Raw genomic sequence first — 17365 nt, forward strand, 5'->3', positions numbered from 1 at the left:
ATGGAAGCTAGGGTTTCATCATTGAGCCATTTCATCAGGAGTTTGAGGCTCAAGTTCATCAGTCAAGCTGAAATTCATCTATCAGTCAGAAAAGTCAACCAAAGGTCAACTGATGGATTTGGAGGTGGGAGAGGGTTAGAGACACTTCATTCATGTCCAAACAAGTTTCATTTGGCATTTCAAACATCAAGAATGAAGAAAATAAAGTCAGATGGAAACTTTCCAAAAATAGAAAGTGACTTGTAATTCAAAACTGCCAAAAATGGAAAGGTTTTCTCCTCAAAATTACATGTCCAAAAATGCTTCAAATGAAATTTTGTCCAACATGAAAGTTGTAGATCTTGCTCTCACCTTTCCAAAAAGTCCAAGAACATGAATTTCTCATTTGTGGTTGGCAAGTTATGGATTGATCTTTGTCAAGAAAAGTTGAATTTCAAAGTTGCATAACTTTTGATTCACAAGGCCAAATGGAGTGAGACTTTTTTGAGCAAAATTCTTTTGATGTCCTCTATCCAAAACAAGCATTACATGTCATGAATTTTGCTCACACAAAAAGTCCATTTTTCAAGTGGACTTAATTTGAATTTTGGAGGGAAAAGGGTGTTTTTGCAAAATATTCATTGTTTTCACTCCATTCCATTTGCATTAGCTCACAAACATGTTTTAAAACTTGCTCAAACCAGAAATTGGCACTGTTACATTGCATTGCACATGTGTGGGTGAATTGACCAAATTACCATTTAGCATGAAAATGCATTTTCACTAATCACTTTGGTTTTGGCTAATTAGGATTAAGGAAATGATTAAGCCATGCTATATATTGCTAATCTTAACTGTTTTCTGATTAACCATAACAGAATCAAGATCTAGATCTGAAAATCACAAAATTCTTCAACTTCTTCTCTCACTTTTTTTGCAATTTTCTTCAAAAGCCTTGCCAAGATCTTCATCAATTCATCATTTACATGCATAATTGAAGTGGATTGGAGCAAGAACTAGTGGAATTCGAGCTCAATTTGGAACTGTTGAAGTGAAGGTCATCCATGGCAATTTGAGATTTCATCAAGATCGTGCATAATCAACACACAAACCTTGTTCCATTCATCAATGCTAGCATCATAGGGTTTCTGTTTTGCATTTTCAAAGCTTGATACGCGCGATTCAACACCTGTGCTTCAAAGAAGGTCAGATTTCGAGTTTGATAATTCATGAAATTAATTGATGATTCTTGTAGATCTTGCTTAGTAGATAATTCTGCACTTTGAACCATTGGATTTGGTTGAGAAATGAGAGAGTTATGTGAATTAGAAGTTTTGTGCATGATTATGTTTTCTATCGAATCTCTTTAATTAGGATGAATTAGGTCAAGATAATTTGAGATTGTGAATGTACATTGAACAAGGATTCTGGTGATATGCGGTTTGTTGGATTTGGTGAACATTTGTTCTTGGACGTATGAACTTGTGATGAACATGATGAACACTTGAAATTTTTCCAGAATTGGCTGTTTGATCTTCATTTCGCGTTTTGCCATGCTGATTGGTGTTAGTGGTACAGTAGCGCGCGCTACTTTTTGAACGTGGACCTGCTTCGATCCCTGCTGAGGACATTTCACATTTTTGCTTTAGCATTTATTTCCATATGCTTCACATGCTATTCATTTCACTTTTTTTATTTTTTCCATTACTTCCAAAATTCATATCTCATGAAATAATTGTCCAAATTAACTGAAATTTTTTTCACCATGATCCTTTTAATCTCTAGTATTTTTTGGTGATATTTGTGGAAATTGTGCACGTGTGGTTTTTGGAATGGCCTAGGGTTTGTTTAGATGTATTCTTTCATGCATATTGCTTGGTATTTTGATCATGAAATGATGATGCTTAATTGGAAATTCCTGAAATTTTGTATGCATATTCTAGACACCTTAAGGAGCATTGTGATTTGTGGTTTGTGATTTTTGAGTTCCTGGCTGATGAGATATGATATGATCTTTAGAGGTGTGACAATTTGTGTCACACCATTTCTTGTCCAGTTTGTGGATTTTTGTTACCATGCCATATGAACTTGAAATGAGCTGAATTTTTGCATGATGATGCTTAGGGATGTTAGGTTCACTTGTGAATTTTTCTGGAATTTTTGAATGCATTTCCTATTTGTTTGAGAATTTCTCCCCTGTTTGACCAATTGTGAACCTTTTGTGAGTCATGATCTCATATGTTTTGTGAAATTCTTGTGGTTTATTGGATGGACTTGAAATTTGGCATGTGTATTATAGACATCTTGAAGTTTGCCATGGTTTTGGTTTCACTCATTTATCATGCTTGGTTTCTGTTTTATGATTGCTTGAAGTTGATGCATGATTTAATGCCTTGTATGAGCTTGTTTGAGTATGCTTTGGCTTGATGAATTTAATTGACTTCCTTCCCTTTGTCCAAATGGCCTGAAATTTGGTGTGTAGATCATGTTGTGAATGCTGTTTGACCATGAATTTTTTGGGAATTTATTGAATTGTTTGTGAGTTGATTTGAGTTGAATCTTTCTGTTTGGTCCTATGAGGTTCTAAATTGCATGCTTTGTACTCTTTGCCTCATGAAATGATAATTGTTGATGATATGAATGTGAGACCACCTGGATTTGATTCTTATTTGATTGATCTTGATTTTTGATAAGTTTCATGTTCTGTTTTGGTTTATTGCTCTCATTTTGACCCTAGGCCATGTCCTAGTGGTTAGTGCCTAATGTTTGAGCTTTGTTTCAGGTCAAAGAACGCAATTGCTTATACTTGATGATATGCACTCAATTGGAGTTGGTTTATTGATTGTTTATAAATAACCTTGAGTTTGTTTTGTAGGCATTGAGATTTATGCTTAGGCCTTGTGGCTTGCACCTATGTGCATTGATGCTTGTTATCTGTTTGTGCTGTGGACTTGTAATTTTCTGTTTGACTTTTGTTTGTCTGGTATACCGATTATGTTGGATTGATTTTAGGTACCTTAGTAGCTATAGTTCATTTTGAACTTGCTTGTGCTGTTGCTTGGTTGCTTAACCAATTGAGGTAGAATTTCTTTTCTCCATGTAGTCTAGAAGACCTGGCCTGTTACTTGGCCAGGCACCTGTCTGAAGTCCTCCTTAAGAGGCAATGCTTGTGCTTGTTTATTTTTGTCCCCAAGCAGGAAAAGACCTTGATTAAGGCAATTGGCAGATACAAGAGATGTGCAATCCATCTCCTGCTATTCTGTTGAGTCATCCCTCTGCTCACACAACTGGTGTTGATGCATTGTGGACATTAACCCAAGATCCTTGTACAGTTGTACAGTTGAGTCAGTGTCATAAGTGTAGAAGGGTTCCCACTTTCTGAACCCACACTTCTTTGTCTGAAGCTCTCCCAGGCCAGGGATAAGAGCTGTGAGGCACACCCCTCACTTCCCATTTCATCTGCTTCACCCTAACTCTCAATGTTAGGGTTAAGAGCTAACATCACCTGATACAGTCGGTTTGCTTTTGCAGCCTAACCCTTTGTTTGAGCCCACTTCGTCTGGATATAGTGTGTGCTTATTGTGTATGTTTACTTTGTTTTGATTATGCTTGCATGTTTTGCTTTGCCTGTTTAGGATTAGCTTGCTGCCTGAGCAAGTTAGATAGCAACCTTAACTTAGGGATGATATGCATGATAACATCTAGGCTCGAGTTAGTCTCCCTAGTTGTGTCTCCCTCTGTATCTGGTTAGGCTAGTCTTTCTCCCCTGTTCAGGGGAACTACGTTGCCCTGATCCTCATACCAGATGAGGTACGTAGGCAGGAGGTCGTGCGAGATCTCTCCGGGAACCCTTTTTGTTTTTCACCCTTTTTTTCTTTTTGTGTGTGTTTGCTTGATAGTTGCTAGGCTCGAGTTCCCGACTCCTTAGTAGCTTGTTGCTTGTTTCTTCTTGTGTGTGTCAGGAGACGGATGTAAGCCCAGCCATTGGCATTCCGTATCCTCTTGTTGTGTGCTTGGAGTCCGGTATAAGTCCATCAAGTGGCATTTGGTTTCCAGTGTGGGTTTGTTTGGTTCGGAAGTTGATGTAAGTCCAGCGGTTGGCGTTCGGGTTCCATGTTTGCCTTTTTGTGCGTGTGTTGGTTTCGGCGTGCGTGAGCCGAACTACGGTAGCTCTGATTCTCGTTCCAGACGAGATACGTAGGCATAGGATGCGATATACTAGCGAGCCCTCTCCCCTCTTGATAACACGAAATTATATCATATTTTAGGACTTAATTCAATTAAATTTTATTATTATTTATTTCAGTTCACTTCATTTTATTAGATATTACGCGGTATTTTCTTCCTATTTGTCTCAGGTGGCTTATTTTGAAGCACAAGTAAAAATGGAAGAAAAGGAGGTGCAAAAAGGAGAGAAAATGAACCAAATGTCAAAGCCCAGCCCAAAGCACAAAACGCAGGTGCCGTGCATGTGACGGACGTCACAGAGGGCGTGACGAGCGTCACGCCTTGCACACTCCTGTGACGGACGTCACACATGGTGTGACGAACGTCACACCATTCCCCTACATTTTTGGCGCAAGGAACGCCTCAGAGACGTTGAGCGTTGAGGGAGTGTTGAGCCCTATATCCACGCCATGCTTTTATGCACGTTGAAGACCTTTTTGGCAGCGGAAGCGGTTACTCAAGCATATATAAATAGCCACTTGCAAAACCAAAAAGGGTTCCGAAGCTTTTCCACATTTTTTCCTTTGCCGTTTTCGCTTTTGCACATTTTCTTTTCCAGCAACTTAAGTAGTATTGTTTCTTTATTATTTTTACGAGTTCTACACTATCTCCCTTGCAATTTCTATTTTCCTTTTTCCTTTTTAGCATTTATTAATTCTTTTCGCACAATAGTTTCTACACCGGAAACTATTGTGCACCTTTTTACCGGATCTAACCTTACGTTAGAATCTAGCTTTATTTCCTTCGTTTTAATTTGTTGTTTAATTGAAGAATCCAAGAACAAATCCTACCGGCTTGTGGTGGAGTGTTCAAGACTATTGTTTAACTCATTCAGGTTCTTTAATTATTATTTAATGCTTTGTTTTATTATTTATTTATATTATCTGCCTGGGATGAGTCTGTTTATGCATGATAAGTATTTTAGTTTGTTTAGCATGTCTAGCTAATTCGCTCAGATATCGGTATGTAAAGTAAGCGGAATAAGGAATCAAGACTAAGTCGGTTGAATTAAGTTTAAAATTAAAATCACTCTTTTTACGGTCTCAATTTACAGGTTTAATAACAAAGGTTTTTACGAAAGTAAAAGACGTAAAGAAGTTAAAATCAATAGAGCGAGAGTTTGAGGTTTTAACTGGACAGTGTAAATTAGACATTAATTCTAGATCAGGGCGAGAGCAAGTTTTAGAGTTAATTAAATTCCGATCTTTTCCAAAAAGTATTTTTAAAGATTGAATGTGAGGACGAGAGTTAAGCATTCGAATTTAATTATATAACCTAAGTCAACAGAGCGAGAGCTTGAGATAAGGGTGTTTAAACGGTCAGTGTTTTCTTGAAAAGAGTTTCTATGGACTGTATTGCTTTCAAAAAATGGTTTTTTGACTTAATTATAAGTGACAGCTACATTAACATAAAATCATGGTTTATTCAACAGAGCGAGAGTTTGAGATAAAACTTTTAATCAATAAAGTCAACTGAAAAGATTTATTTTAAAACCAAGAGACCGACAAAGGATTGATTCCCTAATTGCGACGAACTACATACCGATATCCGCTTTATTAATATTTAATCTAGATCTTAGTTTAGTTTTTAGCTTTCCCCCAAACAATCAAACATTATTCACCTTAGCTTTACGTAGTAACCTTAGATAACGGTATATCGATTCATAAGTCCCTATGGGATCGATATCTTTTAAAACTACGCGATAGAACTGTGCACTTGCAGTTTGTACCCCAATTCGACTCATAAAGTCGCGATCAAGTTTTTGGCGCCGTTGCCGGGGACTTTTATTTAATCGATATCGTAACTCTTCCGTTACGCTGTAGAGACTAAGGTTTCTTTTTCTTCTATTCTTTCTTTCGTTGATTTGTATGCCACACACTCGCTCACAAGGCGAACCGCTCTATTTACGAATCAACGATATCGAACTATATCTCCGAGTCCTACGACGAATTCGGGAATATCGTGCTGCAAACAATCTCCCTCCTGTAGAACTTCCTGATTTCAAAAACCTTTTTCCTTCGATAACCGAGATGGCAGAACCAGCTCGTGCTCTTAGAGATTACGTCGCTCCATCGCAAGATGAGCCGCATTCAAGTATTGCTCCGCCCGCAATCGAAGCAAACAACTTTGAACTTAAACCTTCGCTGTTGCAGGCTGTGCAACATAACCAATTCTCTGGAAATCCTACCGAGGATCCAAACCTTCATTTATCCGTATTTGTCCAATACGCTGATACTGTTAAAGCTAATGGTGTCACTTCGGAGGCAATTCGACTTCGTCTTTTTCCTTTCTCATTAAGAGATAGCGCTAGAAGATGGCTTCAGTCTCTCCCTTCAAACTCTGTCACCACATGGAACGAGTTGAAGAAAGTTTTTCTTGCCCGATACTTTCCGCCAAGCAAAACAGCTATGTTAAGAGCCCAGATAAACGGATTTAAACAGAAAGACAACGAGTCTCTTTTCGAAGCATGGGAAAGATACAAAGACATGATGAGACTTTGCCCACACCATGGTTTGGAAGACTGGTTAGTAATTCACACATTTTATAATGGCCTCTTGTACAACACAAGGTTAACAATAGACGCCGCTGCAGGTGGTGCACTAATGAACAAACCTTATGCTGATGCTTACCAGCTTATCGAAAGCATGGCCCAAAACCACTATCAGTGGGGAACCGAACGAACAATGGTGGAAAAACCTCAAACGAAAACTGGCATGTACGAGATAAGTACCCTTGATCACGTTAATGCAAAAGTGGATGCTTTGGTCCAGAAAATTGAAAGTTTAAATGTATCACCTCCTACTGTCGTGGTTGCTATAACTCAGAATTGCGAGGTCTGTGGAATCCAAGGTCACACTCCTACGGATTGTCAACTCTTGACAGGAATCCAAGCAGAGCAAGTAAACTATGCTCAAGGAAGCCCCTACTCGAATACCTATAACTCAAATTGGAAGAACCATCCAAACTTTTCATATAAGAGTAATAATGCTTTGTACGCACCTGGACAGTCTCCAAATCAAGCCCCAGCTATACCTCCGGGATATCAGAAACCGAACCCATCCATGCCTAACAATAACGCCCCTAGGAAATCCAACTTGGAAATCATGATGGAAAACTTTATAGCTTCCCAACAACAAACCAATAAAGATTTCTTAAACCAGAATGTACACACTGGCGAACAACTTAAACAACTAGCAAGCAAAGTAGATGCCCTGGCTACCCATAACAAAATGCTGGAAACACAAATATCACAAGTAGTTCAACAACAAGCACCTACTGCTGCCCCAACTGGTACATTCCCTGGACAGCCCCAACCTAATCCGAGAAGCCACGCTCATGCAATTATATTAAGAAGTGGAACGGAAGTGGAAGGACCGTCTGATCCAAGGATAGAAAACCAAAACCCTAAGAAATCAACTGAGGAAAGTGAACCTAAGGAAGAGAGTAATAAGGAAACCCTAGAAAAGAAGGAACCTTATGTACCTCCACCACCTTACAAACCACCTATCCCTTACCCTCAAAGGCTTGTTAAAACCAAAGATGCGGGCCAATTTAGAAAATTTGTTGATCTCCTTAAACAATTAAACGTTACAATTCCGTTCACCGAAGCTATTACGCAGATGCCCTCCTATGCTAAATTCTTAAAAGAAATTCTTTCTAATAAGAGGAAACTTGAAGATAGCAAAACCGTTACACTCCCTGCCGAATGTAGCGCTATAATCCAAAACATGCCTCCTAAACTCAAGGATCCGGGTAGTTTCTCTATACCCTGTCACATAGGAAAATTTGTCATCGACAAAGCCTTATGCGATTTAGGAGTCGGAATTAGCGTTATGCCTTTATCCATATGTAAGAAACTAGAAATGGGAGAATTAAGACCAACCAAAATGTCTGTGCAACTAGCAGATCGTTCCATCAAATATCCTGTAGGAATTCTTGAAAACGTTCCCGTACGCATAGGTCAATTCTACATTCCAACTGATTTTACAATTATGGACATTAGAGAAGATGATATTACTCCCATTATACTGGGAAGACCGTTTTTAGCAACTGCCGGTGCAATCATAGACGTAAAACGAGGACGACTCACCTTCGAAGTAGGTGAAGAGAAAATTGAGTTCATTCTTTCCAAATTCTTGAAAGCACCTGCAATAGAAGATACATGTTACTTCATGGATATCATCGATGAATGCATAAAAGAAGCAGAGCTAGGAGAAGACAAATCATCAGACTATCTTTTAAAAGACAAATCTAACCAATGTTTAGCGATAACACCGGACCCGACGCAATGTCTTAACAAACAAACCCTTGACCTGAAAACACTTCCCAAAACTCTGAGATATGAATTCCTAGACTTAGAACTTGAACGACCTGTGATAGTTAATGCAGACCTAGGAAGACTCGAAACAGAAAAACTCCTACATATCTTAAGAAAGTATCCAACCGCACTAGGTTACCACATCACCGATCTTAAAGGAATAAGTCCTTCTATTTGTATGCACCGCATCATGCTAGAAGAAGACTGTAAAACCTCTAGGGAACACCAGAGGAGACTAAATCCGATCCTGAGTGAGGTAGTAAAGAAGGAAATAACCAAGTTATTAGAAGCAGGTATTATATATCCTATATCTGATAGCAAATGGGTTAGTCCTGTACACGTAGTACCAAAGAAAGGAGGCATAACCGTTATTGAAAACGAAAAAGGGGAAACTATAACTAAACGAATCGAATCGGGATGGAGAATGTGCATTGACTATAGGAAACTAAACAAAGCAACCCGAAAAGATCATTTCCCTTTACCATTCATTGACCAGATGTTAGAACGATTAGCAAAACATTCACATTTCTGTTATCTAGACGGTTATTCAGGCTTCTTTCAAATACCAATTCACCCTGATGACCAAGAAAAGACAACGTTTACGTGCCCTTTTGGTACCTTCGCTTATAGACGAATGCCGTTTGGCCTGTGTAATGCTCCCGCAACCTTTCAAAGATGCATGATGGCAATTTTCGCCGACTTTCTCGAAAACATCATGGAAGTATTTATGGATGACTTTTCCGTATACGGACAAAGTTTTGAAGAATGCCTTGAAAACCTAGAAAGAGTTCTTGAGCGATGTGTAAAAGTAAACTTAGTACTTAACTGGGAGAAGTGCCATTTTATGGTACAAGAAGGAATTGTTTTAGGACACATCATCTCGAACAGAGGAATTGAAGTAGACAAAGCCAAAATAGAGGTAATCGAAAACCTTCAACCCCCAAGAACCGTGAGAGAAGTACGAAGCTTCTTAGGACACGCCGGTTTTTACTGACGATTCATCAAAGACTTCTCTAAGATAACTAAACCTTTAACCGGACTATTGATGAAAGATGCTGATTTCATATTCGACGATAACTGTTTAAAAGCATTTCAAGCGCTTAAGCAAGCATTGATCTCCGCACCCATAATGCAGACACCCGACTGGAATGAACCATTCGAAATAATGTGTGATGCCAGCGATTATGCTGTAGGTGCTGTTTTAGGACAACGAAAGGATAAAAAGCTTCACGTTATATATTACGCAAGTAGAACCCTAGATGAAGCGCAAATGAATTACGCCACTACCGAGAAAGAACTCCTAGCAGTTGTATTTGCGCTAGATAAATTTCGTTCCTACTTGGTCGGAGCCAAAATAATAGTTTACACTGATCACGCTGCTATCAAGTACCTTTTAACAAAAAAGGATGCTAAACCTAGACTCCTAAGATGGATCTTGTTGCTACAAGAGTTCGATTTAGAAATCAAAGACAAGAAAGGAACTGAAAACGTAGTAGCAGACCACCTCTCTAGACTTGAGAACCTTGAACCGGAAAGAACCTCAATTAACGATGATTTCTCGTACGATAAACTTATAGCTACTTTGGAAGAGAACAACTCCGACAAACAAGTAGAAACCACCTTAGCTATATCTGTCACACCATGGTACGCTGATCTCGTCAATTATTTAGCTGCCGGAATAGTTCCACCTACCTTATCCTACCAGCAGAAGAAACGATTCTTCTACGATATAAAACACTATTACTGGGATGATCCCTTACTTTTCAAAAGGGGCCCCGATGGTATTTTCCGTCGATGTATACCCGAAGAAGAGGTGGAAAATATAATCCAACACTGCCACTCCGCTCCTTATGGTGGACACACAAGTACATCCAAGACCTGCTCTAAAATCCTACAAGCCGGCTTTTATTGGCCAACTATATGGAAGGACGTACATGCGGCTATTAAGGAATGTGACAGATGTCAACGCACAGGAAACATATCTAGACGTGACGAGATGCCACAAAAAGGTATTTTGGAAGTAGAGATCTTCGACGTGTGGGGAATAGCCTTCATGGGACCTTTTCCACCCTCTTTCGGTAACAAATACATACTCGTGGCAGTTGACTACGTATCAAAATGGATCGAAGCTATAGCTTCTCCAACAAATGACACCCGAGTAGTAACTAGACTCTTTAAGAATATAATATTTCCGAGATTTGGCATCCCAAGAATAGTAGTCAGTGATGGTGGATCGCACTTTATATCCAAGGTACTCGAAAAATTATTGTTTAAATATGGCGTGAGACATAGGATAGCGACACCTTACCACCCTCAGACCAGTGGACAAGTGGAAGTATCTAACAGAGAAATCAAGCAAATACTAGAAAAAACAGTCGCCACTTCAAGGAAAGATTGGTCATTGAAATTACCAGAAGCTTTGTGGGCATACCGAACTGCTTATAAAACCCCCATAGGGACGACCCCATTTAAGCTCATATATGGAAAATCCTGCCACCTCCCGGTAGAATTAGAACATAAAGCCTATTGGGCTATTAGAAATCTGAATCTAAACTATAAAGTCGCCGGTGAAAAGAGAATCCTTGACATAAACGAATTAGAGGAACTCAGAAGAGACGCCTATGAAAATGCCAGAATCTATAAAGAAAGAACAAAACAATGGCATGACAAGCGTATATCAAGGAAAATCTTCAAGCAAGGCGACGCAGTCCTTTTATTTAACTCTAGACTAAAGTTATTCCCGGGAAAACTACGATCCAGATGGTCAGGTCCTTTTCATATCACTAACATCTTTCCCAGTGGAGCGATAGAAATTAAAGGCAAATCCACAGAACCGTTCACCGTAAACGGGCAACGTCTAAAACACTATCACTATGCGGAAACCAATGGAGATTCGCAAATCCTACACTTAGACGAAATGCCTCCAGGATTAATAGATTATATTTAACAGTTTCTTTGTCGAGCTTGCGACATTTAAACAAAGCGCTTAGTGGGAGACAACCCACAATTATTATATTATTTCCTTATATTATTATTATTATCTTCCTACTTCTTCCTTAATTATTCTCTTAATTTCTGTTTAGTATTCATCCCTAATTCATTTTAATTTATTAAAAACTTTTTTTTCTTCTTTCGGCATTTGGCCAAATCCTGACTAAAACTCATGTTTTCTTTTCTCTAGCTAACACTAACCAGATGGGACATATTGATCGTATGGGTATCAAATTCAGAGGGATGGCTCAGAAACAAAAGTTTGAAGAACTAGCCACTAGAGAGATGCTACCTAGTTTATATGCTGATGATTGGGCTATGACTGCCTTTGGACTGAGACAAAGTGTCCTGTATTTGCTGAATCAGATAGGATGGGAGACATCCCCTATCCTAAGACATTTCACCACCTACCGGAGACTCACACTAGAATTCCTTAGCTCATTAATCTATCTACCCAGCCATGGAAAAGGAATTAGCAGAGGTTTTATCCAGTTCAGAATGTTCAACATGGAGTACCAATTTAATATTAGAGACTTTACCAACCTTTTGGGTTTTCCTACCTCCTTTGACACATTCACAGTAAGCCAGGAAGAACTTTTTGAATATAGAGAACTTGAACACTTTTGGGGTAAGTTGACTGGAAATGACGAGCCCGAGGAACATGAGTTTCTCTCTGGAAACATACACAACCCGGCCTTTCGCTATTTCCATAAGATCCTGACCCACACTTTATTTGGGAAGAAGCCAAACAGTACTTCAGTTTCACGTGATGAACTCTTCATCATATTTTGTGCTTCCCAGAACCGTCCAGTAAACGGTGCCACTTTTATGTTAGCTAATTTGGACCACCTTATCCAAGATGAGCGAGCACCAATCCGAATAGGCGGTTTGATAACTATGATAGGTAATGCTATTGGATTACGTCAGCCTATGCTTGACCTAAGCCCTTTTTGTGGCATTACTACTATGAGTATACCCTTCCTCTTCAACACTATGTTTATAGCAAACCTAGGGTCTGACAAGTTTGAGCTTATTATTGATAACCAAGTTCTTTGCCTATTCACCATGCCCGATCCTAGGACTAGTGTTCATAACCGCAATAACTGGCTCTACAACCTGAACGAAACCCCCTCTCCTGCTAGATCCACTGAATCCATCCAGGACTATGAGATTTGTGATGACTATGAGACCTATGATGACCAGATCCCTTATGCTGAATCTGACCCTCAGACACCATCTGGCTATTATGATATTGACCCTCCTCCTCAGCCTGTTCAGACCGAAGAATCAGCAGTATCCGACCTCCGGCATCATATGCCCGGAACTGATTATAACACCGCCATTGAAGCTTTGATGTCAGAACAAGACGCCCTCAGAGAAGAATTTACTGACATGAGACACGAAGTTCTAGGGTACATGAGCAGTATGACAGATCAGTTTCACGAGTTGCTACATCGTGTTAACTCTTTTGCTCCTCCGGCCAGAGATCGTGCAGATGGATAGTATTTATTTGTTTTTCTTAGTTATTTAGTTTTAAGCTAGATTATTCATTAATGTTATTTGAATTCATGTTCGCATTTGTTTCCTTTTCGCATTTATTTTGTTCTTCTTTCCAATATTACATTATGATCATTTTATTGAAGCTATTTATTTAATTTTATTATGCAATAGCTATTATGTTCTCTACTGTTGCTACCTATGACTTATTATTATACAAAGTAGAATAAGCATGCAGGAGAAATTAAATTGCAGAATAAATCAATCAGTAGCAAACAACCAAAAAAAAATAATAATATATAATAACTTACCTGAAGGACGCTAGCTGAACATTAGCCAAACAGACAGTGTGACGAGCGTCACACATTCTGTCGCAGGCGTCACGCTAAGATCCTGTTACGACCGTCACACCCCTGTAACGAGCGTAACGCCCTTCAGACTAGGTGAACGTTAAGGAGCCGTTGGAGACGAACGTTACACCCCTTCAACTTTTTACCTTCCCCATTTATTCACATTTACCCACATTCATTCACTTTTCAACCACCTCCTTTCCAACTTCCAAATTCTTTTCCTATAAATACCCACCAAACCTTCCTTCATTCACCACAAACCATTCTCTCCTATCAAATACATTTCTTTTCTTTCCAAATCACTCCTTCAAAATTCATTCATCACAATGGCAGGAAATCAGAATTTCAGAAATATCATCTTCCGATCCGAAGATGAAAATTATCAAAGGGAGCAATTCGAGCGTTTCCAACAGCGAGGCGTCGTTTCCACCAGGTATCCCGATTTAACTTGTTTACAACAATTAGGATTACTCCAAGGTATCGAATGGATGCTCCGCCTAGCCGACTTAACCTTCCTTTGCACTCATAATCAACCCACCTACCCATCCCTAACCTTAGAATTCTTAAGTTCATACGACTACACCACTCCCGCCGGTGAAGACGAATTTTTAACCGGTACCGCAACGTTCCGTATGTTTAACACCGAGTACTCCTTAACCCAAAACCAATTGAGTACCATGCTACAATTTCCCATAGAAGGTCAGGTACACCCCAGAATCCCTCCAAACTCAAACTGGAACACAGTTGACGTTTTCGACCTTTTCAAGAAAATTTCCGGTATAGATGCCTACAACTGGGAAGAGCTCCTTCTTTCCCATATACATAACCCAACTATCCGGTACTTTATCCGCATCCTGCAAAACACAGTTTTTGGAAGACCAAACAACAGCAAGGTCAACTCAAAGGAGCTATTCTTCCTCCAATGCGTCTTCGAACCGGATACCAAGGTAAACGCCGCCTCCTTTCTATTTCATCATATCCGCACCTTATGTGCTAGAGGCCGGCAACCTTTTATAATTGGTGGATTAATCACCACCATAGCACTTGGCCTAAACCTAGGGGATAAACTCCAAACTTTAGAATCTCTACCTCCCCTATCTATGGATATCAGCTACTGTCGATCCAGCCGCCTGATTAAGAACAGAGTAGGCGGAGGATATTATCTCATGGTGAACAACCAGGAAGTCCCAAGCGTTGTTCTACCAAATATCGCCCTAACTGATGTCACAAACCCCGACCGCCACCTCTATGATCTAAACGCTCCCGAAGCCACCGAGCCTTCACAAACAAACCCGCCCACAGACGAGTTTGACGATATAGAGCAAGGTGATCATCCTCCTACACAACATTCAGTCCCGCTCAATCCTTCCGGTAATGCAACTGGCCCATCCTCCCAACGTCGTCGACGAAGAAGGCCTGCAACCAACGACGACATCATGGATGCTATTGATGGTATGCAGGCACAGAATGTCGAGATGATGCAAATGATGCGTCAAATGCAACAACAACAGGATGCTAGGAATGCCATAACCGACCAGCGGTTTACTGAGTTGTTCAGCAGGTTCGACAACTTAGACTTACGTCAGAGATCACCTGGCCCAAGAACCAGAGGCGGAAGGCAGCCTTAGTTGTAGCTTCTTTTTCCTTTCCATATTGTATTTCGTTTCCTTAAAACATTGGGGACAATGTTTAATTTAAGTATAGGGGGGAAACCATGTTCTTTCTATTTCCATTTCTTCAAGTATGTACCTTTCTTTTCATTGCTATTTTAATTATTATTATAAAAAATAAAAAAAAAATAAAAAAAAAAATCTATTATTCTAAGTTAAGTCCCGAGTGTGAACAAATTTCTATTATCTATTCCCTCAAATTTTCATGAGCCACAACAAAAATTCAACACCCAATAAGTATAAAGGTTGCTCATCTTATCGATCTTGAGACGAATCAAGACAAAGACTACTACCGCCAAACACTCTAAACGAACCTCAACATGTTAGATCAGGGTAAGTACCTATTATACCAATCCCTTGAACTTTTAGTTTTATAGTAACCCCGAGTAGTTTATACGAGAAGTCAGCACCATCTTAATAGCAAACTACATGGAGAGCCGATGAATATAAGTGAATGATTCCCAAAGTAACATAAAAAAAATATATATATATATCAGGAAATGCACTAATTAAGTTAGGTGATCCTTACCAGATCATTTAATCTAAAGGTTGCAGATCATACAAAAAAACATAATATGAAAGATCCATTACAAGTTGGTTCAGCAGGTTTCTGGTACTGAACTTGGTAGGGCGGACTACGGTCCGATCCCCCGCAATTTGCAATGGACTGAATAACGAAGTTATCCGACTTATGTACCAGAACTTCTAGCTAAAAGGGGATCAGAATCACTAACCGGTTACTTCACTATGTGCGTGAAAAGATAAAGGGCTTAATGTGATTTCGCTAGAATGAAAACGGGTGAAATAAGAGTAAAGGAACCAGGATAGCTATCATAGTGTACTTGAACTGATTTGCATAAGGCAGGGTTATCTAGGTTGTGACGGTGGTTGTTGATGCCAAGATTAAACTCAAGTTGCTTCTAAACTAAATCCACTTGCAACCTATTACGAATTGATGTGTGTTTTGAAATTTTACCTGGCTAAAACCTTTAACGAGTTCGATACTGAATTTTGCTTGAGGACAAGCAAAGATCTAAGTATGGGGGAGTTTGATAACACGAAATTATATCATATTTTAGGACTTAATTCAATTAAATTTTATTATTATTTATTTCAGTTCACTTCATTTTATTAGATATTACGCGGTATTTTCTTCCTATTTGTCTCAGGTGGCTTATTTTGAAGCACAAGTAAAAATGGAAGAAAAGGAGGTGCAAAAAGGAGAGAAAATGAACCAAATGTCAAAGCCCAGCCCAAAGCACAAAACGCAGGTGCCGTGCATGTGATGGACGTCACAGAGGGCGTGACGAGCGTCACGCCTTGCACACTCCTGTGACGGACGTCACACATGGTGTGAGGAACGTCACACCATTCCCCTACATTTTTGGCGCAAGGAACGCCTCAGAGACGTTGAGCGTTGAGGGAGTGTTGAGCCCTATATCCACGCCGTGCTTTTATGCACGTTGAAGACCTTTTTGGCAGCGGAAGCGGTTACTCAAGCATATATAAATAGCCACTTGCAAAACCAAAAAGGGTTCCGAAGCTTTTCCATATTTTTTCCTTTGCCGTTTTCGCTTTTGCACATTTTCTTTTCCAGCAACTTAAGTAGTATTGTTTCTTTATTATTTTTACGAGTTCTACACTATCTCTCTTGCAATTTCTATTTTCCTTTTTCCTTTTTAGCATTTATTAATTCTTTTCGCACAATAGTTTCTACACCGGAAACTATTGTGCACCTTTTTACCGGATCTAACCTTACGTTAGAATCTAGCTTTATTTCCTTCGTTTTAATTTGTTGTTTAATTGAAGAATCCAAGAACAAATCCTACCAGCTTGTGGTGGAGTGTTCAAGACTATTGTTTAACTCATTCAGGTTCTTTAATTATTATTTAATGCTTTGTTTTATTAGTTATTTATATTATCTGCCTGGGATGAGTCTGTTTATGCATGATAAGTATTTTAGTTTGTTTAGCATGTCTAGCTAATTCGCTCAGATATCGGTATGTAAAGTAAGCGGAATAAGGAATCAAGACTAAGTCAGTTGAATTAAGTTTAAAATTAAAATCACTCTTTTTACGGTCTCAATTTACAGGTTTAATAACAAAGGTTTTTACGAAAGTAAAAGACGTAAAGAAGTTAAAATCAATAGAGCGAGAGTTTGAGGTTTTAACTGGACAGTGTAAATTAGACATTAATTCTAGATCAGGGCGAGAGCAAGTTTTAGAGTTAATTAAATTCCGATCTTTTCCAAAAAGTATTTTTAAAGATTGAATGTGAGGACGAGAGTTAAGCATTCGAATTTAATTATATAACCTAAGTCAACAGAGCGAGAG

The 17365-nt window shown here is 39.1% G+C and overlaps 1 pseudogene; it reads right to left on the bottom strand.

Annotated features, from left to right (window-relative positions):
• Positions 1–6621: 6621 nt before the first annotated feature.
• Positions 6622–6721, bottom strand: LOC127089329 (uncharacterized; annotated as a pseudogene).
• Between the last annotated feature and the right edge of the window lie 10644 nt (positions 6722–17365).

This window comes from Lathyrus oleraceus, chromosome 5, assembly GCF_024323335.1.
Source record: "Lathyrus oleraceus cultivar Zhongwan6 chromosome 5, CAAS_Psat_ZW6_1.0, whole genome shotgun sequence".
Classification (NCBI taxonomy): domain Eukaryota; kingdom Viridiplantae; phylum Streptophyta; class Magnoliopsida; order Fabales; family Fabaceae; genus Lathyrus; species Lathyrus oleraceus.